This window comes from Terrapene carolina, unplaced genomic scaffold (assembly GCF_002925995.2).
Source record: "Terrapene carolina triunguis isolate 2854851 unplaced genomic scaffold, T_m_triunguis-2.0 Scaffold96, whole genome shotgun sequence".
NCBI classification, from domain to species: Eukaryota; Metazoa; Chordata; order Testudines; family Emydidae; genus Terrapene; species Terrapene triunguis.
In genome coordinates this window covers 52,961,267-52,986,574 of record NW_020664447.1, presented here as the reverse complement: position 1 = coordinate 52,986,574, position 25,308 = coordinate 52,961,267, and positions in this window count along the sequence as shown.

Sequence of the window (25,308 nt, the reverse complement as noted above, 5' to 3'; positions counted from 1 at the left end):
GAGGAAGTTGGGCCCTTCAACCAAGGAGGTTGAAGTCTCTGGGAACTGAGTATATGTGAGAAAGCTTCTTAGGCTAAGATCTTTCACCTAGGAAGAGAAAGGAAACCATCACCTTGTACTTCCATGGAAGGCCCTGACCGAGAAAAAGGTCACCCATAGCCAGAAAGAAAAAGATTGGTAAGAAATCTCCCTTCAACCAAGGTTGTAGCGTGTTAAGTTAGGTCTTAGCCACTAGAAAGCATATTTTTACGTTAGTTAGTAACCCATTTTACTTTAAATTCCTTCTGTTTAGTATGACTGAATCCATGGTCTTTTGTTAATAAACTTGTTTTACTTTTAATCTAAACTAACCCAGTGCTGTGTTTGTATTGAAGTGATTATTACTTCCAGTTAAAGCAGTAAGCTGTGCTTTGGTCTCTTTAAAGGAACAACAAACCTTATTAATTCTCTGAGAGTTCCAGGAGTGGGTTGGATATTTCAGGACAGATGGTTCTGGGGAAATGTAGGTCAGGAGGTATGCTGGAGTTACCCTGCAAGTTACCAAGGCTAGTGGAGACTAGGGTGGGATATTGTGTTGCAGGAAGGTTGCTGGGGTCAGAGCGCTGAACCAGGGATGCATAGCACACAGACACTCAGGGAACTGCATGCTTGTCTGCTAGCTGTTGGTGTCCCAGCTGCTGTGAGCCACAGCAGCAGAGCATTTAAGGCACCCAGGAGTACAGGGCAGGCAGTGACACAACCTTTCACTGGTCTGGGTTGCACCCCAAAATGTGACACTTGTACAGGTTCTTGACAAATCAAGGGATCTGGTAATGCCATATAAAGCCTATTATTATATCACTTCCCAGTACCGGCTGTGACAAAAAGTTGTTACCATCTGATGGCTCTGATACAGCCTATGTGAAATAAGCTTTTATCAATAAAGTGGATAAATACCTTATCACAAAAACAACCACATGCAAACAGGCACCTTTGTCAACCTGCTGTACAAATGGGTCCGTACACCAGGTTGTCACAGTGGCTCTACTCACTATAATCCTCCCCTTCTGGGGCATCAAAATCTCTCAGGATCCACTACCACATAATGGCACCACTGCCCAGTGGCTGGGAGGGGAACCTCGGCCCACCTTCTACACTGGGTTCTAGCCCAGGAACCTTACAACAAGCAATCAAGGTCTGAACAGTCCAGAATTTTACTGCTGGATCCCTGGGCTACTTCCTACCTTACCTTCTCTCACCCCAATAGTGACTGCAGTTTCCCTCTCTGAAGCTCTCTTCTACTCTCAGATTGTGGGCTTTATAGAGGCCCCTCCTGTTCATGTCCAGCTGAGCTGCATCTCTAATTAGCCCTTTCCCTCTGGCTCCTCCTTCAGGTGCAGCCTAGGTGGTTAATTGGCCCACCTAGCCGCTTAACCTCTTCAGGGCTTGTGCTGGGTGGACACCCCATTGCACAGACGAAGTCCAAACTCACCATCTTCTTAATTAATAAAGAAAAAATAGTAAAATAACAAAGAATAGCTTAACTCTTTTCTGCAGGCTTAGCTGCTACTAGGGTTTCTTCTTTAGAACTGCACAGCCCACACCCTAGATCTTCTCTCCCTCAGAAAGCCATTCCCATCTCCCTTGGATCATGATGAGATCATGGGTCATTTGTCTCACAGTGTCAGCAAAACCCACTTAACCCTTTTGCAGCAGAATCAACACCTGTTTATAGTGTGGAGTATTTCAGGCAACTGCTACAAGCCTGTTACATCCTCTCTGCTTCTGAGACACATGCACATGGTGTGAGCTCTGTTTTTTCCTCTCCACTACATACCCCCCTTGGGATCCAAATCACAATGACTTCTCTGGTTTCCAGAGGACTTGCAGTCTGGAACATCTCCTCTTCTTCAGTCAAGAGTCTTTCTCCTTATTCATTGGAGCCCAGAAGACACTTAAGATGTGCCCCATTTTGTCCTATAACATATAGCCAAAACAACTTGTGGAGTGAAAGAGAAGGATAGAGCCAGAAATCCCCATAGATGAACTCTGCTGGCAAGGCACTCACTCTGATCATACTAAGCCAATGTTTCAGAGAATGCCAAGTCCACTAGGTTGGCACATCTATACAGTCTATTTTGTACAAGTTCTGTGAGCCCCAGATCCTATGGCCTCCACAAGATGATGCTGAGGGGTTTCTAGTAATGGTTGAAGGGGAAGAGCCCTTGGGAGCAGTTGAGAAAGATGCAGAACTGGTGATTCCAAGACTGGAATCACTCTGGAATGGAAAGTGATATGGAGATATGGGCAAGGCATAAACAGCTTATTTAAATACATAAGAGTTTCTGGTCCAATATGAACCTATAAAGGAATTACTCCACGAGGGGAAATAATAAGATGAGGAATAGGCTGTGAGGCTGAGGGAGGAAATCTTAGCAACAATGCAGTGAAATCTGTGCTTTCATTGAATGAAGTCTGAAAATGAACAATAGAATGAATACAACATTCCTTTTTAGAATGTAATTAAGCAAGTTCAACTTATTTTACATTTTAATGTGCTGCAGAATTTCGTATTTAAAACACATCGCTGTACTGTAGATGGGGTGGAGAGTGGAGAGTAAGATTGGAGATTTTAGGGATGTGGGGCTTTTGATACCTGGGAAAGTGTAAGAGATTGTTTTGCATTACAGGAAAGTTCATTGCCTGGCCACTTATGCTAATATGATCATCAGTGAAAGTTAATATTAACATTAATATTGCCACTTTTAGGGGTCAGAGTTAACATCCCATATTAGATGAATGGGGGAAATTAACATATCTCAGAGCAACTGTTTAAGGCTGTCTGCAGAATCAGGCAGACAACACTACATTGGTTGCTTTCAGTTCAAACTTGGAAAGTTTTCTGCACAACCAGAAGAGCTAGAATTTTTCTTTTAAACTTAAACCTGGTCTACACTAGGAGGTTATGTCGAATTTAGCAGTGTTAACTCGAATTAACCCTGCACCCGTCCACACAACGAAGCTATTTATTTCGACATAGAGGTCTCTTTAAATTGATTTCTGTACTCCTCCCCGACAAGGGGAGTAGCGCTAAATTCGACATGGCCATGTCGAATTAGGGTTAGTGTGGACGGAATTCGACGCTAATAGCTCCGGGAGCTATCCCACAGTGCACCACTCTGTTGACGCTCTGGACAGCAGTCCGAGCTCGGATGCTCTGACCAGCCACACAGGAAAAGCCCCGGGAAAATTTGAATTCTTTTTCCTGTCTGGCCAGTTTGAATCTCATTTCCTGTTTGGACATCGTGGCGAGCTCAGCAGCACTGGCAACAATGCAGAGCTCTCCAGCAGAGGTGACCATGCAATCGCAGAATAGAAAGAGGGCCCCAGCATGGACTGATCGGGAAGTCTTGGATCTGATCGCTGTATGGGGCGATGAGTCCGTGCTTTCGGAGCTGCGATTGAAAAGATGGAATGTGAAGATCTACGAGAAGATCTCAAAAGCCATGATGGAAAGAGGATACAGCCGGGATGCAACGCAGTGCCGCGTGAAAATCAAGGAGCTGAGACAAACGTATCAGAAGACCAAAGAGTCAAATGGACGCTCCGGATCCCAGCCCCAGACATGCCATTTCTACGAGGCACTGCATTCCATTCTGGGGAGAGCAGCCTTATTGCCTCCTCCATGGTAGGAAACTTTTCCGAGCCAGGCTAGCAGCACGTACTCCGGTATCATTGCCTGGCAAAGCATGGCGGCATACGGCCCTGGTGTTTGCTGGCATTCACGCAGCATGCGGTCTTTCTCTGTCTCAGTAATCCGCATCAGAGTGATATCACTCATGGTGACCTGCTTTGAATTAGGGGAATTTTAGTATGGGGACTGATTGCCTGTTCCTTTAAATAACTGTAACCGGCGATTTACAGCCACGCGGTGGGGGCGGGGAGGCGAACCGTTCATGCTGAGCGGTTCGCCGGCAGCATGCAGGGATCTTTCCCGGGGACAGATGCGATGGGGCTGGGACGGGGCAGAGTTCATGCTGGCCGGATCCCCGGCAGCAGGAACTGGCCAACGCTAGGAGCATTGCTTGGAACGTGAAAGGAGGGCACTGCTGTAAATTAAGCTTTAAGCAGCCAAAAGTCTACGGCTTACCATGGCTGCCTGCTAGCAGAATTCTGTTGTCCGGCCCCGCTTGTGTGATCTGTACAGCAAGACCCCAGGCACTCAATGTGAAGACAGAAAATTCGGCCTTGTACTGAGTGCACATGTGATAGGTACTGCGCATGGTCTTGTTCACAGAGAAAGACTATATTCATTGTTTGCAAAAATGTATCTTTTTGAGGAATTCACTCCCTTTTTCCCATCCCACAGCTGCGAGTGTCTCCCGAGCTACCCCGGCATCCCCCTCCCAGAGACTGGCGCAGATCAGGCGGCGAAAGAAAAGGACACGGGACGAGATGTTCTCAGAACTTACGGTCTGTTCCCAAGCCGAGGCAGCACAGCAGACCCAGTGGAGGGAGAACATGTCGCAATACCAGCGATCACACAGCGAATGGGAGGACAGGTGGCAGCAGGAAGACCAGCAGGCGACTCAAACGCTGCTTGGACTAATGAGAGAGCAAACGGACACGCGCCTTGTAGATGTTCTGCAGGACCGGAGGCAGGAGGACAGAGCCCCCGCTGCATTCTATCGCTAACCGCCCTCCCCCGCCACAAAGTCCCATCCCCCCCTCACCCAAAGTCCCAAGAAGGAGGGGCGGCAGGGGCCGTGAAAACAGTCACTCCACCCCTGCAGACTGCTCAAGTAACAAAGGCTCTCATTCCCAAAGATTTGATACGTCCTTTCCTTCCCTCCAAATGCACCTCACCCAAGCCCCCGTCCCAGTGTCATCCCCTAACTGTGTAGTTCTTAATAAAAAATATGTTTCTGTTAATTACTGTTTCCGTCATGTTCTTTTAGAGGACAGTGTGTTTGAAGGGGGGGTAGGGGGTTGGTAATTGGAGAGGACAGTCACGTTTACCAGGGTACAGACATGGGGGCAGGTTCAGCAGAAGGTCACACACACATTGCAGTCACTAGGCACGCTGGTCAGTCTGGGAGGTGGTTTTCATGTTCTGTGGGAGGGGGCTATGTGAGTTTGTGGCGGGGGAGGGCGGTTACAGATCTTATGCAGCTGTCCTTAGCCTCGATGACAGAGCCACGCAGCAGGGTATCTGTAACCGCCCTCCCCCACCACAAAGTCACATAGCCCCCACACACAGAGTCCCGAAAAGGAGGGGTGGCAGGCTCTGTTGAAACAACCAGTCCACCACTGCGGACTGCTCTAGGAGCAGGAGCCATCATTCCTCGAGTTTAGAAGCGTCCTTTCCATCACTACACCCGCTCCCCACCACAGTCTGCGTCCCAGTTTCAACCCTTTACCGCGAAATCCTTAATAAAGAAAACGGTGTTAATGAACAAAGTTTCATTTATTTTATTTTTAAAGGTGTGTTGGAAGGGGGTTGGTAACTGGAGAGGACAGTCAACATTAACTGGGTAAAGAAACGGGGGCAGGTTCAGCTTCTGTTTAAAAAAACGTAATAGTCACAGGTTACCCATGTCACTCTGGAACCTAGCTTTCAAAGCTTCCCGGATGCACAGAGCGTCCCGCTGGGCTCTTCTAATCGCCCGGGTGTCTGGCTGGGCGTAATCAGCAGCCAGGCGATTTACCTCAACCTCTCACCCCGCCATAAACGTCTCTCCTTTGCTCTCACAGAGATTGTGGAGCACACAGCAAGCTGCAATAACAATGGGGATATTGGTTTCGCTGAGATCAGAGTGAGTCAGTAAGCTTCTCCATCTCCCCTTGAGACGGCCAAAAGCACACTCCACCACCATTCTGCACTTGCTCAGCTGGTAGTTGAAGAGTTCTTTTTCACTGTCCAGGGCGCCAGTATAGGGCTTCATGAGCCAGGGCATTAGCGGGTAGGCTGGGTCCCCGAGGATCACTATAGGCATCTCCACATCCCCAACAGTTATTTTGTGGTCCGGGAAGTAAATACCTTCCTGCAGCCGTCTAAACAGACCAGAGTTCCTGAAAACACGAGCGTCATGAACCTTGCCCAGCCATCCGACGTTGATGTTGGTAAAACGTCCCCTGTGGTCCACCAGTGCTTGCAGCACCATTGAAAAGTAGCCCTTTCGGTTAATGTACTGGCTGGCCTGGTGGTCCGGTCCCAGGATAGGGATGTGAGTTCCATCTATAGCCCCACCGCAGTTTGGGAATCCCATCGCAGTGAAGCCATCTATGATCACCTGCACGTTTCCCAGGGTCACTATCTTTGAGAGCAGTAGCTCAACGATTGCTTTGGCTAGTTGCATCACAGCAACCCCCACGGTAGATTTGCCCACTCCAAATTGATTCGCGACTGACCGGTAGCTGTCTGGCGTTGCAAGCTTCCAGAGGGCTATGGCCACTCGCTTCTGGACAGTCAGGGCTGCTCGCATCTGGGTGTCCTTGCGCTCCAGGGCAGGGGACAGCAACTCACAAAGTTCCAGGAAAGTGCCCTTACGCATCCGAAAGTTTCGCAGCCTGTAGGGACGCATAGCTCCCGAATCGCCAGCCCACAGATGCGGCACACTGCGTCTGGGGCTACGAGGCAGGAGTGACCTTCACCCCAGCGTCTGTGATTAGGAAACTTACTGGCTGACTTGATCATCACCCTCACAGCTTGCTTTCACGTGCACAGGATATGGGTTTGTTATCTTATGTTGTTGTACACTGTACACTCCTCCTATGCGCAAGAATGTAACCACTCAGAAGTGTTGTAAGCAGAGAGGTAGAAAGAATAAAAACCCCAGGAAAGTTTTCCTGGGGGGCTTTTGAGGCTTTTTGGCTTTTCGGCTACCAGCAACCTGGCTTTCTGTCTCCTTCCTTTTTCGTCGCCACAGCAGCCACTGTGATTCGTCCCAGACCTGCAGCACTATGCGGTCCCACCAGTCCGTGCTTGTTTCCCGGGCCCAGAATCGCCGTTCCACAGCATCAACATGACCCATTGCCACCATGATGTCCACGGCGCAGGGTCCCGTGCTTTGTGAGAGGTCTGTGCCCCTCTCAGACTTAATGTCCTCCCCGCGCTGCCATAGCCTCCTCGCCCGATTTCTCAGCATCTGTCTCTGAAAAAGGTGGATGATAAGGCGCGAGGTGTTGACAATGGCCATAACTGCAGCGATGATCACAGCGGGCTCCATGCTCGCGGTGCTGTGGCGTCCACGCTGTCAATCACCAGAAAAGTGCGCGAACTGATTGCCCGCCGGCGCTTTCACGGAGGGAGGGCGGGAGTGAGGGTTGAATGACAACAGTTACCCAAAACCACCCTCGACACATTTTTTGCCCCAGCAGGCATTGGGGGCTCGACCCAGAATTCCAGTGGGCAGCGGGGACTGCGGGAACTGTGGGATAGCTACCCATAGTGCACCGCTTCCAATGTCGACGCTTGCCCTGTTAGTGTGGACTCACAAAGTCGAATTACTGTCCTTAGTGTGGATACACACGTTCGACTTTGTAATATCGGTTCCACAAATTCGCATTAAGTAAAATCGAACTACTCTCGTAGTGTAGATATACCCTTAGTTTCTGGAATAAATTTTTGGTGCAAAGGGCAGATTTCATGGCTGATGAACCTCATAGTACATGGGTTCTGGTACTGGCCAACTGGGTCTTACCAACATAAATTAGAAATTGCATGACTGTAGCATTACTGGGCATCAGCTGGCCAAATGGTGACTAATGTCCGTTAAGGCCCTTAGGCTGCAATGAGTTCTGCATAGGCAGATCCTGTGAAGCTCCATTTCCTAGACCTGCTAAACCTAGCTTTAAGTGAACCTTTATTTTAGAATCATTCTTAAACAGCTTGTCACATGACTTTTCCAATACTTGGTGTTGTCCCTATTCACATCAATATGTAATTAGATCCTAGCTGACAAAATCTACTCAGTGTTTTGTACACAATGCCCAAAACTATTTCCCCTCTGCGATGGAATATGTTTGAATAGGTAGGTTTATCTACTTTGTGGCCAATTAAGTGGGTTTTGGCCTTGAAGGCAGTTATTTCTCCTGATCCTAGACAGAATTCAGGCACAAATCAACAAAACTTTAGGTCACTATGTTTGTGCCAACTCTTAGATATGCAGGTTTTCTAAAACATTTGTTCCCTTGGGACTGGACTGTGAAGGGGGTAGACATTCTTCAGTTTGCCTAACACAGCAAAATGCACAGAAGTGGCCTTCTCCATATTTAAAGTTGAAATAATTTTCAATTTCAGTATCTGTTCATCTTTCATTTATTTATTCTACAGTGAACCATAGGCATAAGAATACAAATGAAGTTCCTTTTAAGATGGATTCCTGATTGACTGATGTTGCAAGAGAAAGAAGTCAGTGATATTAAATAGCAGGTTTTTTGGTGTGCAGTGCAGGTGATATTTATGAACACATAGTAGGTGTGCATAACTGAGTATGTTTGTGTGCATGCAAAGTGGTATTTTATGGAAGCATGTGAGGAAGGTTGTCATGGAGATTAAAAGCCTTGAAGTGCTATTCATTGGTGCTAGTTATGGTTGCTGGGCACAAGGATATTAGTTCTAGCATCTTGAATCTTCCATTGTTGTAAAAATAATTACACTTTTATCTTCACTGCAAGGGCTACTTAGTAGGATAAATAAATATAGGTACATAGACACATCTAACTTAAAGGTGAATACAGTAACCTTATGACCCATCTTGGATCAAAATTGTGGTTGTAGTTTCAGGACCATTAAAATCCTTGATCTTCATTGCATAGTCATTCAGGAAGTTTACAAGGTTTCATTACAAAATGTACAGAATTAGCACTTGCAGCAAAAGGCACAAGAAGAACAAAAAGATATCAACATTCTGTATGGACACTGGTAAATATAAAAGGTCTCTTTAGAAGGAAAGAAAATAGAAATGAAAAACTTGTAATGTGTTTTGTTAGAAAATGCTTGAAATAGAGTATTTATATAAAAATTCCAGTATCACTTAGAGTTCTGAGTAGAAAGTTAAGCAATTTCTGGCACTTTTTTCTTGACTGATTAGAGAAAAATGATATTGACAAGTTTACCTCTGTGAGAAACTCTGTACAGGGACACTTATGTTTGGCAGAATCAGTATGGCTAGTTTTTTAGCCAATAAATCAATAGATAAAATTGCAACATAAGCTTAACCCATACACAACACAACATAGATATTGAGTGAGTAATACAGTTTTCAAAACTGACTTGAAGTGATGATTATTAACTAGAATTATATATATATTTATATTTAAACTGACACCACAGAATTCTTTTGAGTCTTGACAGATATGTGGAATATTTAAATGCAGTAATTGCAGTTACCAGACCTCCTGGGATTAAGCTGCTGGAGAGAGAGTGACATTTTGCAGAGAAAAAAATGAATTTATAATGTGAAAAAAGCTAAAATGAGGTTATTCCATATCTGTTTATATCCATTCAGAAGGAAAAAAGTTTACATAGTCATTAATACTCTGTAGTAACATGCCTTCCTTAAAACAGCTTGCTATAGTTTTTTTTTTAAATGTTATTGGTATTTATGTTTCATGAAACAGCATAGTTTGAATATAAGCCAAATCAGAAAAAAAAATCAACTGTTTCAGTCTTGCATTCCTGTTCTGGGTGCTGAATCTGTGCCACTTACATCTGTATTAGCTAAGAATAACTCTCAAATTAAACAGATCTAAAGGAGTGAGGGGAAAAAATGATGCAAGAGACAGCAATGCTAGTCCCAAAAAATGTAGCCCAGGTATTTTCTGGATAAATGATGTGCCCTTCAGTTAAAAGGAGGAGTTATTCTATCAGCTTCTTTTTTAAAGACATATCTTCAGTGAAAACACAACCTGCTGATGCTTATCCAAGGTTTCCACATTCCCTACATCTGTTACAGCCCTGGCAGAGTTCCCCTTTGTGGACAATCACCAGGCTGCTGTGTTAGACCCCAACCGTGGATCTCATATGCTTTTAAGTAAAGCTGTGTGATTAAAACTGATTTTTTTCGGTTTGCTGGCCATAGAATAACAACAGAACAAACAACCTCCCAAAATTGCCTCATGTTGACCTGAAAAGTTAAAAAAAAAAATCATTTGGGATTGAACAAAATGTTTCATTAGACCCAAAATGAAATGTTTAATTTGAGCTTTTTAAAACATTATTTTACTTTTTAAAAAATAAAATTGAAATAAATTTCAAATAGAAAAGTCATTTCAGATCAAAAACTCAATGTTTCATTTCAAAAAAGTTGAAATTAAACATTTTAATTCTTTTTTGTGTGTGTGTGTGGGAATCTTTCAGTTTTATCCTCAAACAAAAATAATTTAGTGAATTTGACATGAATTCATAAAAAGTTTCAGTTGACCTGAATCTGTATTTTTCAGCAAAAGAAGTTTTGAAATGAAAAATGTCACCCAGCTCTATTTTTAACCCCACTGGGTTTTACCAATGTCCAGACATTGTCTCAGTTTGTTCTTTCAGGCACACTCCCAGCATACAGACTCTAATGCTGGTGTTCCTTTTTGGAAAGTGGGTTCCTACGGTCTGTGTAACCTAGGCCTCAAGACCAGTTCTGACCCACCCAAATCTCCTCATTAGCTTAACCACACTGTGGTGGGCCTGGCACCGCAGCGCCCCCTTGTGGCAGGGGTAGGATGGGGTGTCGGCGCCTCACCACTCTACAGTCCTTGTGGCCGCCTCTCTGTGGGCGGCCTGTTACAGTCTCTCAGCCTTCCTCTCTACTGTCCCCCTGTCTGGAGCAGTAGCGCAGCCTACCGGCCAGAGTCCATATAAACCCCCTTTCGAGCGGGGTAGCGCGGCCTAGTGGCCAGAGTCCATATAAGATCCCTCACGGTTTGGGGGTGAGGGGTTAGGGGGACTCGGGCCCGCCCTCTCCACCGAGCCCCAACCCAGGGCCCTGGTAGCGGCAAGCTTTCCTTGCCACTCGCTCAGCGGGGATCCGCCCGCAACACGCCGAGCGTCAATACAGCTTTAACGCCGTTTATCTCTATAGTTCCCCTGGGTCACTTCCTACCGTGAATACCAGTTTCTCTGTGGCAGGGGATCCTCTGGTCTGTTCCTCCCCGGTGATGCCCTCCGTCGGGGTCTCAGGTAGTGCCTTGGCTTGGCTGCCTCCCAGATCCTGGCTCGCAGGCCCTCCCTCTGCAGGAGCTAGCGGCGTGCATCCTTCTCCTCCAGCAGTCAGCCCAGACTGATCTGATCTGCAGGCTTTTATATCTGATCTCCAGTTGAAGCATGCCCAGCAGAGCTTCTGGAGCGTGGCTTCCTCTGCTAGGAGAAAAGGGTTAACCCCTGCTGTACCAGTGCGGGGCCACTCTGCCCCATCACACACACCCTCTCCTGAGTACCACTGTTGTGGGTACTCCAGTTTACAGTTTAACACTTTGGGGACTTTGTGACAGTTAAAGCAAATAACACACAGATTTTGCAAAGGAATTTCTAATGCAAACACACTTTACTCATAGCCAAAGCACAAGAGAAATACAAATGTATGGAAAAATAACTGATACCTACATATAGAACCGCTCTCTCTAGTGTCGTCACCTCTCTGAACTGTTTGGGTTTTGGTTAGTGTCCTTTAAGGATTTCAGGACCCTCACACCCCACATCTCCTGTTCAGTCTTTCTGTTGTCACTCAATGAATGGCTAGTAAGAGATCCCCTGCTTGAGAATATACAGCTCTTAACGAAAGTTCTGGCTTCCTTTGTCAGATGACCCCCCTGAGGAGCTTCAACTCTCCCATAAAGTGATCAGTTGCTTAACTCCAGTCCCCTCCATAGTCCCAGCTGGGAAAACTGGTACCCCGAGACTGCAGCCAGCATGTCCTAGGATGGACCCATTTGAATGGATCACTGTCAAGGTTGATGACTGTTGGTGGCTTTTTCATTGATGGCCCCTCTCCCAGGTATAAGAAATTCTCTTGAAACCTCCTGGGTTTTTCAGCTCAAGATGGAAGCTACAGCACAAACGTGAAAGCCACAGTGCGGTTCGCTCCATAAGTGGCATTCACAAAACAGAATGCAGTTTTCAGAATGATATAGACATAAACTAATTCATCAGAAAGTGCTCACTTCATCTTCCAAAGAACATATTCAGAATCTCATGACCTAAATAGCTTGAAAATATGGACTCAGGGAGTTAAAATACACCTATGTATTCCTGCCTGGATTCTGTAGTATACCCTATAGTTTAAGCAAGGAGAGTTTTATTAATCCTACATAAGTGGTTAACAATCACATTTATACGTAAGTACTATTCTGAGCTGTAATATTATAAAGATATCATTCAGATTCAACATGAGTTTAATACATCTGATGATCAGACTTATAAATACATACAATTTAAAAGTTGCATTATTTCTATAACCCCAAAATTTAAAAGTTGTCCTTGAAAATATGAAGCTTGGTCTATGCTAACTTAAATGGCCAAGATTCTTCATGTGTCCCCTAATATTGTAAAGCTATTAAATAAGTCTTTAGATCATCAACAAAATTTGAAGAGGCTTTGAGACAAAAATTTCAATGAGGCCATATCATTTGCAGTTGGGAAACAGATTCTTAAAAATTGACTTATAATAGGTCTGTGGATCATCATAATAAGCCAATTCAGTTTGAACCCCATGTAAAAAGTGGATAATCTTAATCTATCCTCTATAAAATGGGTCTGATGAGCACCAATACATACTAAAAATACATGGCAAAAGTGCTCCAAAGTATCACAGTACATTAATGCACAAAATGTATTAGGAAATATTTTGAAATATTGCTTGAGGCCCATACACATTTGAGTGTATTTATGGCTTGCAGATTTTACAAACCTTTTCAGAACTATAGGCTGGCTAGAAGCTATTTTTTTTTAATGAAAAGCTAATCATCACCTTTACACTGTGTCAATATTATAGTGAAGCCAACAAAAGCAATGAAATTCCAAGTTAAGACTGATATTGTATTTTTTAATTCATCCAAACATACCAAGATATTGAAGAGATCTCTGTTCATGGTGAATGATGATATGTATGGCTGTCCATTGTATCCAGTAATGGTGTCATATCATCACGTGATTTCACGTAGCTGTATAGTCCAATCTGTTCATGATCTTGCTCCTCACAGATATTACATAAGAATGTGCAGGCTCCCACTGAAGACTTGTCATGATGTTTGGTTCCCCTTTTTTAATTGGTTTTTCACGTCCATCCTCTTCAAAGTATTTACAACCTTTATTGTTAATTGCTCTCCATTCAGAACTGTCCCTGGCAATCAAAGTTATCTATATTTATGCTTCATGAGGTGAGATTCTGCTTAAGGGTGTCTTTGAAGTGTTTTCATTGGCTACCCCTTCTGCACTTTACAAGTTTCAGATCACCATATTAAACTTTTTTCGGGGGAGTCTATCATCATCACCCATGCTGACAACTGACCTGTCCATTTAAGCTGAGCTTTGATGATCATTGCCTTGATGCTGGTTGTTTTTTCTCTTTCATGGCAGTTAACACTTGAGACTTCATCTCACCAGTAGACCTTCAAAATACAGTGGAGACAGTGCATGTGAAATTTTTCAAGTTGCTTAATGTGCATGAGGTAAACTGACCATGTTTTGTGCCAACAACGAGGGGTGCTGCTATCACTGCTACATTATATATCATCAGTTTTGTTGACTGCTTGATGGAATGCTAGTTGAATATCCTATGGCAAAGCCTTCAAAAGGCCTGGCATGGCTTCTGAATTCTATTTGATATTTCTTAATCCAAGGCAAAATGACACAATCAACATAAAAGAAGGGTAAATTCAAGTACCTGCAAGCCAAAGTTCAAAGATGGTTTCATGTCCTTCAGGCTAACTGGTGGGGGGAAAACGCAGAAGAAATAGAGCATTATGCTGATACTAAACACAAAGATATTGTATGATTCCCTAAAGGCCATTTATGGCCCATCAAAATCAGGACCAGCTCCACTAAAGAGTTCAGGTGACACTACTTTAATCAAGGATAAGTGAGGCACCTCTGAAAGATCGGAGCAGCACTTTACCGAGCTACTCAAGCATCCCTCTATTGTCAACCCACAGGTGCTAGAGGAACTGACCAAGCATCCCATATGTGAAGAAATCACCCAGTCGCCTACCAGTGAAGAAGTGCAAAAAGCTAATCAAACAAATGAAGTGGAGGATGGAGTATGCCAGCTGTAACTTTTCATTTTACTGCATTTTTAGTTTGTCACAACCTTTACATTATGTACAGTAAATGTAGCTGTATTTGTGTTAATTCTAACACATTATGCCTAGTTTTAGTGTTGTGCAATTGATGTGCATAGGAACTAGAAGAATTCAGGAAAAACAGAACTGTTTATTTAAGACTTTAGATTTTTATATGTGTCATATTTCTAAGTCATTAGATTCTTGATTTTCCTTCAGTGATTGCATATTTTCTTTTCTTAGTGAAAAATATTGGCTTCAGTTTATTTGCCTTGTGGTTCCCTGGATTCTCCAACGTAATCATGTTGATATTTTTTTACTGAGACGAAGCATGATGGATTTACATTATATTTGAAATAAGTTACACTATGTGGAGTTTTGGCTGTGGACCATTTATGTGCAGAGGGGCACATACTGAGAGACCAATTCAAACCCCAAAATTGAAGGATTATGAGAATACACCAACCTCATACCAGCACAATACAATGTAAGTGAAACAAATAAGCATGAAAATGGGGAAAGTGCTACTTTTTGCTGACTTAGTATGGGGCTCTGGGCACAGTTCATATTTTAAGAGTGATAATACTGACACTGTTACAACTAAATGTCTTAGATATTTAAAGTACTTATATGGCCCCCATCAATGTAGTATCTGAGTGCCTAATAATTTTTTTAATGTATGCAATGTATTTATTTTCACAGGGTGAGTGAAGTCTCAGAGGACTGGAGAAGGGCAAACATAGTACCTAGCTTTAAAAAAGGGGAAAAAAAGGATCCACAGAACTATAGACCAGTCAGCCTAACTTTGATACCTGGAAAGATACTGAACAAATGAGTAAATAAGCAATTTGTAAGCACCTAGAGGATAAGAGGGTTAAGGAGCAGCCAGCATGGATTTGTCAAGAACAAATCATGACAAATCAACCTAAGTTTCTTCTTTGACCAAGGTTACTGAACTAGTGGATTGGGGGGCGGGGAGCAGTAGATGTGATATATCTTGATTTTAGTAGGGCTTTTGACACAGTCCTACATGACATTCTCATTATTAGGAAAATAGAGAAATATGGTCTAGGTGAAATTACTATAAGCTGGGTGTACAACTGGTTGAAAGACAGTACTCAAAGAGTAGTTAATGGTTCACTGTCAAACTGGGAGGGCTATCTAGTGGGATTCCAAAGGGATCAGTCCTAGGTATGGTACTGTTCAATATTTTCATTACTGATTTGGATAATGGAGTGGAAAGTGTGCTTATAAAATGTGAAGAGGTTTTAAAGAACATGTTGGACAAACCCCTATCAGGGATGCTCTAGGTTTACTTGGCTTTGCCTCAGCTCAGGCAGCTGAACTTGATGACCTCTCGAGATCCCTGCCAGCCCTACATTTCTATAAATACCTGTGTGAGTAGGGAAATACTATTATCCCCGTTTTACTGATCCTGCACCCATTACATGTGGTATAAGATAAAGGGAGAATCCTAAACAGGTTTCTGCAGCCTGCTGGCCAATCCAGAAAAAAAGCCAATTAGAGGCTTAAATTTATTTTGGCCTCTACTGAGGAGGCATCCTGTGAAGTGGCAAAGGACATCATAATGTTTCCCTTTCAGCACCTCCAAATCACTCAGTCTCCTAAAAGGCAAATCTTATTTGTGAAGTGAATACAACTCAGAATTAGATTAACAATGGCAAAACACCTTAGCCATAAGTAACTTTACTCAGGATGGACAGCTGTCTGTATGTCTCTGGTCATGGTATCCTGATCTTTTACACTCATGTTCATCTGTGAGAATAGTCAAATGGTGACGTCTATACTCTGGCAACAAGCTCCCATGGGCTTCAGTTAGATTGTTGCCTGAGTAAGAACTTCAGGATTTGTCCCATTAAAATTAAAGTGGATTAAAGTCCCAATTCTGCTCCAGGCAAAGCCACCTTCAGGACTGGTTGGCCTTGCACAAAACCAACATATGTGGCAGTAAGAGGCATTTGTTGTTGCATATCATGGGCTCAGGATTAAAGTTATAAATGTATAATTATGGATGGGGTACTCCAGGCTCCACACCTCTCATGATTCCTGTAAGGTGTAAAATATATTCTTCCCCCTCCACAATATTCACATCAGACTGATATTAATTTAATAGCTTACTTGGGACTATTTCAATATCAGCTGCCTTTATTAGTTGCCCATCCTAATCTCTGCCCTGGATCTCACCTCGCAAAATCTCATGAGAAACCCCAACCATTCCAATAGGATAGGGATGGAGGACAGGAATAATGTGACAATCCATCTGTCTGTTCAATCCTGCATCTGACCTACCCATCCAATCTTGTACCTGGGTTCCCCATTCTCATCTTCGTTGAGTGGATCCCAAACAACCTTTGTAGGTTTGCAGAAAGGAAGTTGGGGGAAAGGGAATGATGCTACAGATGTGGCTGGCCCTCACTTGCTTCAGTACTCGGCAAGAGGGGCTGTATGGATGGATCTCCCTGGGATGACCTGGACCACTGGTATTAGCAAAAAATAGCAAATCCTAACTTGTTCATGGCTTACAAGCATTAAAGAACTAAACAAAGAGTGAGGAAGAAAAGATTAAAAATATGAACTAATAAAAAGTGGTTGTTAGGTATATGGTCAAATAAACATTAACCTTCTTGCACTCTCAATCCTTATACAGCAGCATCCCTTCCTCCACCCCTTTTTACCTGTAAATTGCACAATTATATTGTAACCTTCGTGACACAGGAACCTATCTGTGTACATACCTAGAGCACCCAGCATCCTCTTGGGTGCCATATAAGTAATAATCAAATCTCACAATAGAAAATCTTCCTTCTGGCCTGTACTTGCTTTTGCTTTCATGCTCCCTTCTCATCCTCACCTTTTTTCCTACTAGCTTCCAGGTCAGAAAACTATTAATTAAATATAAGACTCTATATAAACACCCCAAACTTTCTATTCTTATAAACAGTGATTTAAACCAAAATGAGTCACTGCTTGTTACAGCTCCCTGTGTGGCTCACTCTGCATCTTCAGGGATTTGAGACCGATATGTGACCCCCTTTCCCTCCATCACTCACCATCTTGATAATTTAGCAGCTATCAACTGGGACATCACCACCAATGTTCCGCCAACAGCAGTGTTTGTTATTAGCAAAAAATTTGCCTCCAATCTCTGATATTAGCAAAAATCTTTCCCACCACGACCACTTAGCTTCTACTGAGAGCCGCACCCACACTGATATAGTGCTCTGCAGTAGAACTGGTTGGAAATGCTGGTTTGCTGGCACAAGATGTACCATCAACTCTAGTGCAGATTCAAGGAAACTTTTGCTGAATCACAGGCATGTTTCTATTGGAAACCTGCCAGCATTCTATGATGGACAGTTCTGCAGCAGAAAGCCACATCTCCTCCCCCGGCTAAGTCCCAACTGGGGACTTTTTGCTTATGTTCCAATTGAGAACAAAAGCAAAATCTGAAATCCTGGAACTTCTCCCAAATGAAACCCCCCAAGTTTTGGTCAGGTTTACTCTCTGCCACCATCTTTGGCTTTCGTCTCCCAACTCCAAGCTCCAACCACCAGTAAGCAATTCTGAAAATGTCTCTACACTGGACATTACTCTATTAAACCATGCATCCTCTTTTTAACTTTTTTTTTTTTTTTTTTCCAAAATACCATTGGATGGTCTCTGCAAAGTTCCCCCCACCGCCCACACCCACACCCACAATCACATCCAATCAAAGTTATAGAAGGAGCACTCCCTCCCACAGAAATAGCCACAGTGGAGAACTCTGAGGGAAGGAAATCCATGCAAGGTTCCTTTTCAAATATATTCATTTCTGGTTCTAATACTGCCCTCATCACTATAATATATGGGCACCTTCCAGTAGAGCATTAAGTAGTGCGACTAATGTCGGTCATGCGTGGTTGATCTCTTTCTCATCCTCACCCCAGGGATAGAATTGTGTGCGCAGTGGAGTGATGGGTGGATTTTTAGTTCTGTGCTTTATTTTTTTTTAAATTTATTCAGAAGACATCTGCATTGCAATACAGAAGGTTGACAGAGTGATAGACTCAAGACAGAGAATTACAGAGCACAGGAATGATTACCAGCATTTGAAATTCTAGTAACTACGGGCCTCATAATGTCTCAGCCTATACAACTGTAAAGGGGCAAAAGGACCTCCTCCTCCCTGATGCATACAGCCATGTGTGACATCCCCAGTCCTTGGCTGCAAGTACATAGAGATAGGCAGACAGCATATGCCTACTATTGCCCCCCACACAGGGGGGAATTGGGCAGAACCTTGGTGTTGCCACTCCAGTTTTCCAGCCAGCACAGATGAACGGGCATAGAGGATTGTAGTAATCTACTGCTGGTAAAGGCCAGGAGCCAAACACTATGGTCCTGGAGCAAGGGATAAGTGGAGAAAGAATTGTTTCTTTGAGGACTGCACATTGTTCCTTATGCACAACAGATTCTGCAGGCACGATCTAGCCCTGAGCAAGTAGTACTTTTTTTCCTTATGTTGCAGGGAGTTTAGTCAATTATGAGACTCAAACAATTAAAGAATGCAGATAATGCAATGAAACATAACTCTAATATGTGAATGTTCAGCACTAGATTATAAAGAAGATTAGATTGGGAGCTTACTTCCTTTTTTCAGACATGCCCCTGTTTTTTTTGGCGTGTGACTATGAAAAAAGGTAACATTTCCTCAAAACCAGAAAGGAAGCTTAGAGAAACACATTGTCATAGGACAGCCCTACCTAGAGCGCCCTCAAGGGGCAGGGCTCCACAGAATAGGCACACATGTCTCACTTTCTCCTCTTTCAGAGTCCCCAGTAACTCCATGGAAGCTTTCTTGACTCACTAATTCCCTCCTGGGGGCCTATTTATTACTAAAACATAGTTCAAATAATTCATAACAAGAGTCCCAAACATAGCCCATTTCTCAGAACCAGTTAATACTGTAACCTTCTGCCAGGTGGAGCCAGCAGCAACAAGGGCTGGGTTCAGTATCTAGGGGTTCCTTTTCATCAATACAACACAAAACCGTCTTGAGCCCCTACCCAGTGACCTGGGACAATTACACACCACCCACTGGGCACCTCTAAGAGGCAATACGTCCCCTCTTGTGAGCACAGAGTCTGAGTGTAGCAAAAACTTCTAACAAAAGGAGGGAAGTAAGTCAGCATTAATTTGAGAAAACACTGCAACTAGGTTTTATAAACATAAACCATGAGCAAAAGACCCACCCCCAAGTAAGTTGGGCAGTGTCCTTTTCCCCTCAGGTTCTTAAGTCCAGCCATCCAAAAGTCCCTTTAATGTGCCTGTCCCTTTTCTGCACCCAACTCACTGTCCTTGGCCAGTGCAGCCCTGGAGTTCAGAGGCTCATCTGCAGAGTTCACCTCCCACCCTGGGTGGAAGGCGGGGTAAGGAGGCATCTTACATGCTCTGCTGCTCGGGCACTTGCTCGCTGCCTCACCAGCCGATTGCCAGGCTTCTCTGCGGGGCTTTGCTCTGGACCTCCCTGCCAGCCGCTCGCCACACCTCTCCACCAGCCGTGCCTTTCCACCAGCCTCCCAGCTGGCCACTCACCAAGATGTCTTCAGGGCCCACCACTTACCACAGCTCTCAGTGATTTCAGCTGTTAGTGGGGGAGCCTCACTGCTGGTGCACCTTGGGCAGTCTCTTGTAATAGAGACACTGTTCTACAGTAGGACTAATACTTAGACCTAGGTATCAGTGATTTCAGCTTTGCAGCATGTAATAAGATTCTCAATTGAGTCTAAATTAGCTCTTTTATTATACTGTGGAGAGAGGAAGGGTAAATGTTGTCTAGGACCCTTAAACAGGTCCCACCTCTTTAAGTTACCTACAAGTACCTAGCCCCATCCTCTCTCAACTCATTGGGCTTTGGAACTCTGCCTAGCGAGTGCCATTCAGTTGAGGGTGAGTCCCTCCATCAAGGTTTGCCACGTACGGTTCTGCTGCCCTCGAGTCACACAACAAGGCTAACAACCCTTCATTACTCCTGCCCCAATAACAAGGAGACTGGGGATCCAACACCAGCCACAAGTGATCATTTGGGCAAGCAATCCCATCATGCTGAGCACCTAGGCATGGTGGGTATGCCCATACAAATGAGATCAGCTCCTGAAGTCCTTTTCCACAGCTCACTACTAGATGTCAGAGGATTGCTCATTCAGACTCTGCTTACATATAGTTCTTAAAATATCACAACCTCTGGTCCATCAACATAATGCATACTATGCTCTGGCATCTTCCATCACAGCCAAGCTCTTCTTTGGTCCTCTCCTTTTGCCAGGACAGCCACCCCAGCTCTTCCAGAGCAATGCTGCTCTTCCCAGCAGGAATTCCCACAGTCTCTCTGCACACAGATCATCCTCACCAGGACAGGATCCATCACTATCTCTGGCCCTCTCACTATACTGCTAGCTCCAGCTCTCCAGCATGAATATATCAACAGGTAAGCTGTTCTCCTCCCTTCAGCCCTCTCTGGATCTTGGCTTCAGCTCTCTGGCCTAGAAGTCAGGAGGCAACTCCCTCTGTTGCTATCTTGCCTGCATCATTCTCAAGCTCTCCAGCTTTGTCTCTTTGGCTTGGGGAGGTCACCTGGTAAACTCCTCTTGCTGCTCTCCTGCTTCCAGGAACCACCTACAGCTTCCATCAAGGATCTCCTATCAGTTCCCTGGTCTGTGGAAGTTCTCACCTGTCTTTCTCTTACTTCCAGACATCTCTCACCTGGCCCTTTTCCTGACTCATTGTTGATATGGCCCATTGAGATGCCATTGCTTAAACCCAATTAGGAGACAGCGGATGAGTCAAAAGTACACTGGCCTCTTCCTTCTTAAAAGGCCAGTGTCAGCCTATGACACACATGTACATCTTTCCTTCCCAATGACAGAGCTTTCTTTTCCCCCGGTGTAATCTTTCACATTGTGCAGCTATTAGTAGGAGGTTTTTAAAAGGGGAAATAAAAAGACAAGGAGGATGGTGAAAATATTTGCCTATTATGAAAGGGAAAGTAATAAAATGAGCATTCACTTGAGGAGAATGTCAGGGAACAACATTACCTTGCATGGCACTCTAGAAAATTGTAAAACGTACATAGGTTCACAACATATTGTGAAGTAAATTTGTTAGAAGTTGCTGTTATCTCAGAGGTAGCAGACATACCATATGCGATGTCTGGCAGTTGCTATGACAACCACTTTTAAAATTTAAGCACAGGGGAAATTGTTGTCTAAAATCTCCATGACTTGAGGCCAAATCTTGCATGATGCTGAGTGTCTTGAACTCTCATTTAAATCAATGGGAGATGAAGCTACTCAGCATGAAGCTGGACTCAGTCCTCAGGGGGTGTATTAATGAAGTCTCAATGTATATTTCTTTACTTTCAATACTTTTTATTTAAGTTACATCATACATGTACAGGAGGATGACAAGGACAGGATCCTTGAGAGAGATGGAGGGGCTTGTTTCTGACGGGAAGATGACTTGAAGAAAACTAAAGTGAGCACAGCGCAAGCTACTTAGAATGCAATAACTGGGGAAATTCTAATTTGTCCATCTTAACCAATCCACTGGAGAAGCAGTAGGAAGGAAAAACAAGTGAAAGTGAAGAGAAACTAGGAACTGAAGAGATAAACAAAGGAAGGAAGGACTAGAGAGTTTGAAGGGCAGGGATGGGGTGAAAGAGGACATCAGGAAAACATTTTGAAACAATGAAATATTTCCTGGAAGGTATATTCATTAACAGAACCTGGATTTGGTTTGGGAAATCAGCTTTTTATTTAGGTTGCCTGGAAAATTGGGACCCATTGTAAGTGGAATCCATAGTATTTCCCAGTGTGACTGCTCTAATTAGTTCCCAAAGTTTAAGGAAAAGAAACTGAAACTGAAGACAGGAAATAACCTGTAGTTAATCAATGGTGGAATGTACACAACTGCCAGTTACTCTACTGGCCCTCCTTAGTTCCTTCTTGCCAGAAAAACACCAATGCACAAGAGTAGGAGGTCAGGTCATGGGATGGACATGTGCAACTCATCTTGAAGAACAACATTTCAGAACAGGTTAGCAACTGTTTTTTCTTCATCAAGTGATTGCACGTGTGCATTCCACTCTTAGTGACTCACAAGCCATGAAAACAGGTGGTGGGAATGGAGACTGTCTGAAAAGGAACTGATGGACAACTCACCCAAATCTGTAGTTTTCTGAGTGATGGCATAATGGGAAGCAAATGTATGCATTGAAGTTCAAGTTGCCACCTTATAAATGTTTAGGATGGGAACTTTAGTCTATAAGGCAGCAGAAGCAGCTTGTGATCTTGTCGAATGTGCAGTCACTCTGCTTGGTGGGATGACATTAGCCAAATTGTAACACAAGCGAATACACAAAGCTATCCAAGATGATATTCTCTAAGAAACTGGGAGACCCTTCATCTTGTCTGCAATTGCTACAAAGAGCTGGAAAGACTGACGGGACTGCTTGTTCCTGCCTAGGTAGAACACCAAGACTCTTCTGACATCCAGAGTGTGCAGCCTTTCTTTTTCTTTATTTGAATGTGGTTTGGGAAAGAACGAAGGTAGGTAAATCACTTGGTTGATACAAAAGTTAGATACCACTTTTGAGACAAAGTTTGTATGAGGACACAGGTAAACTTTGACTTTAAAGAAAACAGTATAAGAAGGGCCAGAACCCCATGCTCTGGATGTCCCTAAGACTCTGACTGCCAGAAGCTGGGACGGGATGACAGGGGATGGATCACTCAGTAATTAGTCTGTTCTGTTAATTCCTTCTGAAGCATCTGGCAGCGACTAGATGGACCATTGGTCTGACCCAATATGGCCATTCTTAGGTTATGAGATCAATCAAGTTGGCAATGGTAAAATCCATAGACAAATTGCTTCTTGTCAGAGCAGGGATGAGTGGCCCCCTCCTTGTCTGTTGAGATAGAACATTGCCACTGTGTTGTCTGTGAGAGTGAACAGGCATTTTCCCTTGAAAAGGGAATGGAAAACCTGGCACGCCACCCAGGGGCCTTTGCAGACCATAACCCCTGCAACTGAAGGGAAACCAGATGAACGCCCCCAAGCCAGGGCAGATGCATCTGTTACTAACATTAGCAATGGCTGAGAGACAAAGTGAACTCCTCCACAAAGTTTGGCAGGGTTTGTTCTCCAGTCTAGAGAGTCTAAAATGTGAAGGGCCACTCTGAGCACAGTGTTCAGTTGGTGATGACTCAGTCAAAAATATTGAGGCCAGCCAAACTTGTAGAGCCCTGAGATGTAATCTGGCATACCGGACTACATATGTGTATGAGGCCATATGTCCCAGAAGCCTCAAACAATTCTGTGCAGTTGTGATTGGGTAAATCTTGAGATCTAAAACAATGGATCAAAAAGAAATTTCTTGGATAGAGTCCAGTACTGCTCTTATAAATTGTATCATCTGAACTGATGAGAGAATAGATTTTTCTGAGTTCATCAACAGTCCCCATATCTTGAAAGTTGACTGGATAAGAGTTACACTGGACAGTACCTGAACCCTGAAACAGCCTCTCATAAGCCAGTCGTCTAGGTAGGAATAGACTTGTACTCCTAACTTTCTTAGGAAGGCAGCTAACACTGCCATACATTTTGTAAAAACCTGGAGAGCTGCTGACAGGTTGACAGGCAGAACAGTGAACTGGTAATGAGATTGATAATCTAAAATACTTTCCTGTGGCCTTGATAAATTGCCACATGGAAATAGGCATCCTTTAAATCCAGGGCAGCATGCCAATCTCCAGGATCCAGGGAGGGAATAATAGAAGCCACCATGACTATATGAAACTATATCTTTTATAGATATCTGTTGAATTGACATAGGTCTAAAACCAGCCTGTAACCTCCATTTGCTTTCAGGATTAGAAAAAAATGGGAATAAAACCCCATTTGCTCTTTGACATTGAGGAACCTCTGCTATGGCTCCGACCTAGATGACAGATCAAACTTCCTGGAGGAGGAGTTCCTTGTGAGAGTGGACCCTGAAGAGGGACAGGGAGGGAGGGTGGAAAGGAAGGGAAGAAACAAACTGAAAGGTGTATTCCAATTCCACAGTGCATAAGACCCATCGGTCCAAATTAATTTCAGAAAAAGCACTAACGAAATGGGATAGATGGTTTGTGAACAAAGGAGAAGGAGCAATTGGAATCATGGAGACTAGTCTGGCATCCTTGGCTGAACCATCAAAATGGTTGCTTAGTAACCCCAGGGTACTTTGATGGACGAGGAGGTGCTGAAGAAGAAGCAAAAGCAAGAGTCTGTCTGTGTCTATAACTCCTACTCTTTTTCCTCAATAAGTCTTGGTGAAGCACAAAAGTGGAGTATCTGTGGGACAGCTGAGGACAAAAGTGCTTCCTGGACAGGATAGGAGTATATATACCCAATGACCTCAGAGTTGCCTTGGAGTCCTTTAAACTGTGAAGTTTTATCATCCATATGAGTTGAAAAGAGGGATAACTCTTCAAATGTTAGGTCCTGCATTGTCTGCTGAACCTTTTGGTGCAATCCCCTCACAGAGTCCGGCACGCCGCCCCCCGCAGCATGCCGCCCCAGGCATGTGCTTGCTGCGCTGGTGTCTGGAGCCACCCCTGATCCCAAAGACTGTAGCCACACGCACCTGCACAGAGGCCATAATCCTAGCAGCCAAGTTAGTCATGTCCAAGCCAGCCTTACGTGAAGTTCTCACCACCAACTTTTCTTCATCTACCAGCAAAAGGAACTTCTGCTTAGCATCCTCAGGCAACTTGTTGTTAATTTTTAGAATAGCATCCCAGATATTAAAACCACGACACCTGCTGGTTGGTGATTCTAAGCTGTAACCCTGCCATGGAATAAATTTTTCTACGGAACAAATCTAGTTTTTTAGCGTTCCTTGTTTTAGGAGTAGACACCTGCTGCCTCTGGCATTCCCTCTTGGCAGAAGCTAGGATGACAAGTGATCCCAATGGAGAGTAGGCATAAAAATGCTCAAGACCCTAGGATGGTACATAATGT